General features: G+C 51.5%; 1 pseudogene; it reads left to right on the forward strand.

The window, feature by feature from the left end:
- Window positions 1–2,069: 2,069 nt before the first annotated feature.
- On the forward strand, window positions 2,070–3,045 carry LOC102898854 (annotated as a pseudogene).
- The last annotated feature ends 277 nt before the right edge of the window (window positions 3,046–3,322 follow it).

The raw sequence follows: 3,322 nt of genomic DNA on the forward strand, positions 1-3,322 counted from the left end.
TTGCAAGGAGGGCTGTATTACTCTAGACCATTACCCTGGCCTCCCCTCTCCACGCGGGGTTCCCTGCTCTTTCCCCGGCCTCCCTGCAAGTCTGTGCCCAAGTTTCAGTCCTTCTCCCGGCCAAGCACAAAAGGCTCAGCATCCCCACCCCTTTTCCCAGTCCTCGGTGTGTGGAAAGTTGGCTTGCTGTGGGGGCCCTGGGCCCCCGAGGGCGTTCGGGCTCCACGCCCTGCCAGAGGGCACCAGCTGCCAGGCCAGATCTAGTGGCTGTGGCCGTTTCCCCAGCAACCATGACCATCCTCTCTGCTGCCTGCAGGCCAGGTGGAACCAGCCTGGTAACTGGGAGCAAGCTCCACGGGGCGTCCCTTCTGCAGACGCCAGTGCTTCCTGTTACCTAGTATTGTCTCCCTCGTTAGTTCAAGGATCCCTACCAGTGACATCGGTCTGTCCTTTATTAATCTTGACCAAGCCTATTCACATTCATCACTGCTTCTGACCTCAGAAGAGGGCGGTAGGGAGGAACTGGGTTTCACACTATTTTACAGATGAGAAAACTAAGACCCAAGAGAAGGGAAAAGGTCTGCTTGAATCACAGGATTCCAACTCCAACTGGCCTGACCCTGCCAGGCACTGCCCTGGTTTAGCTCTGATCCCATTGACCAAAGGGAATAAGCCCCAGACTTATGGGACTGTCAAATAGGTACCTGAGTGATGCAGTACCAAGAGCTGGGTCTGGGATCTGAGCTCAGAGCCTGGGCTTGAAGCTTGTTAGCTGTGTGACCTTCAGCAAGTCAGTAACCTCTCTGGGCCTTGGCATTCTCATCAGCAAAATGGAGGGAATAACAGTCCACAATTATGGCACTGAATGCTTCTTAGGAATTGTCTCCTTGTTAAGTAAAGCAGTGAATATTATGCTACAGCTTTAGGAAGAGCTACTACTGTTCTCCCATTTTGCAGAAGAGGAGACTGAGGTACAGAAAGGTAAAGTGACTTTCCTAATTTCACCTAAACATTAAGGAGTCTTTTGCTTCCAAATTTTGTACCACTTGCCAGGGATGTCTCCTTGCCATATGTACTATACCAAGTTAGCCAAGATTTTACACTCTGTCTTTAGCCATCTCACAATTATTCAGGGTAGCAAAGGACAGGCTTAGCACAGATGATTAAAGCACATCTACTCCTGAGACTTCAAATTATACCTGCTTCGAGCTTTCTTGGAGGATGGGGGAATACATATGGTAGGAAGAAGCTGAGTGAAATGACTGGCATGTCTCCTTCACTTCTCACCACCATTTCCTCCCCCAGAAAGGAAACACAGTATATGGGCTAGTGTTTTGAAAAAATAAGAGTTATTTAATAATGGTGATAATGGTGCTATCTGTCAACCAGGAAAATCTTTCTCTAAAAGGAAATTCCAAACACACCAGGGAATTAGCATTGGATATGGGTGAAGAGATGGGAGACAAGAGATTCCCACTTCCCACCATGGTCCTAAAGCAAAGACCCAGCTCTGCGGTCCTCTGAGCACTCCACCTGGATTGCTAAACCAGTTCCCTCCAGCAGAAAGTGGGAAGCAGAGTGGGTGGGAGAGAGGATTTCCTCATACCTTCTGTGTCGTGTCCAAATAACAGCCATTCCCTATCATGAAGAAGTCAGAAAGAGTTGCCTCCCCGTCTTCCAGATATTTGGTCAGAATAAGGCCACGCCCCCTCCTCCTACCAGAAGCTCTGCGTTAAAATGGGCCGTGATCAATTTCGACACGAGATTAATATTCATGATTTTGCTGCCCAATGGTCCCTGAAGGATCAGACGCACTTAAATGGGAAGAGATCAGGATTCATTAATGCTGAATTTCCAGCTGCGTCCTCTGAGGAGAATGCTTCTTATGTTTTCAATCCTAACCAACTCCTAGAACTAAAATAGATCAGAGAACTGGGGGCCAGCCTAGAAACATCTAAAGAATTTCCAAACTTCAGAGCCATTATCACAAAACCATCAGGCCCATATTTATTTAATATATTTCTTTAAATCACCTCACTTTTTACATGAGATGCTTATAGTATTGCCAAATGGAAAAATCTGAATCACTTGCCGTTAATGGAAGGTAAGTATAAAAATAAATACGATGAACCCAAACTAATGTTATTAAAGTTTACCTAGATTCTGTAACCTGAGACCTGTTTTATTTTTGATAAAAGGAGTTTGGGAGCATTCTGGCGAGGAGCAGAGCGGTGGTGGGCACAGCTAGCGGTCCCACGCGGAGCAGAGATACAGCTCGGTTTCCCCTATACTCCTCCCCCTCAGGTGCGAGCCCCACCTCTCCACCCGCCAAGCCAACCCAGAACTATCCCCCTGCGGCACGAGTCCGAGGCAGCTCCAGGCGCCCCCCAGCAGTCCCCGCCCCCATCATGGGCGCCAGAGCTCCAAGGCTCCCCGGGGCGACGTGACCGTGTAGGAGGCAGCAGGCGCTTCCCCCCAACCACACACACACACTAAGGCCAACGGACAGGAGAATGGCCACGTGAAAAAGAATGGAGACTCATCCCCCAAGGGTGCAGCGGGGTCGACCCCCTTCCCACTCGCCGCCCGCCCCGCCTCCCGCGTGAACGAAACAGAAGAGGCTGCCTGGGCCACTGGCAATGCCATGGAGCCAGTACCCACTAGCCAAGGCACTGGGGCCAAGGGAGACGCCCCCGCCAAGGAGACCCCCAAGAAGAAGAAATTCTCATTCAAGAAGGCTTTCAAATTGAGTGGCCTGTCCTTCAAGAGAAATTGGAAGGAGGGTGGGAGTGATTCGTCTGCCTCCTCACCCACAGAGGAAGAGCAGGAGCAGGGAGAGATCGGTGCCTGCATCCAGGAAGGCATTGCCCAGGAAGGGAGGGCTGCCACCTCTGAGAGCCAGGAGCCCCAGGCCAAGGGGGCAGAGGCTAGTGCTGCCTCCAGGGGAGGAGACACTGAAGAAGAGGCAGGGACCCAGGCTGCAGAGCTGTCCACTCCCTCCGGGCGGAGAGTGGCCCTACACCTGCCAGCCAGCAGAATGAGTAGCTGGGTGGGGGACCTCTTAAGCTGCAAAAACTGTGCTGTCCTTGTGACATCACTGCCTGGACATGGTGCCCTGGCCACCTTCCTGTGCCCAGAAAGAGAAGGGGCTCTTGCCCCCTCCCAGGCACATTCCCTTTCCTCCTTTCCTTTCTTGCCTGTGGATGATTCTCCCGTCATCCACTCGGTCTTCCTCTTAAGGCCAGTTGAAGATGGTCCCTTGCAGTTCCCCAAGTTAGGTTAGTGATATGAAATGCTCCTGTCCCTGGCCCTACCTCTTTCC

This window comes from Pteropus alecto, unplaced genomic scaffold (assembly GCF_000325575.1).
Source record: "Pteropus alecto unplaced genomic scaffold, ASM32557v1 scaffold75, whole genome shotgun sequence".
NCBI classification, from domain to species: domain Eukaryota; kingdom Metazoa; phylum Chordata; class Mammalia; order Chiroptera; family Pteropodidae; genus Pteropus; species Pteropus alecto.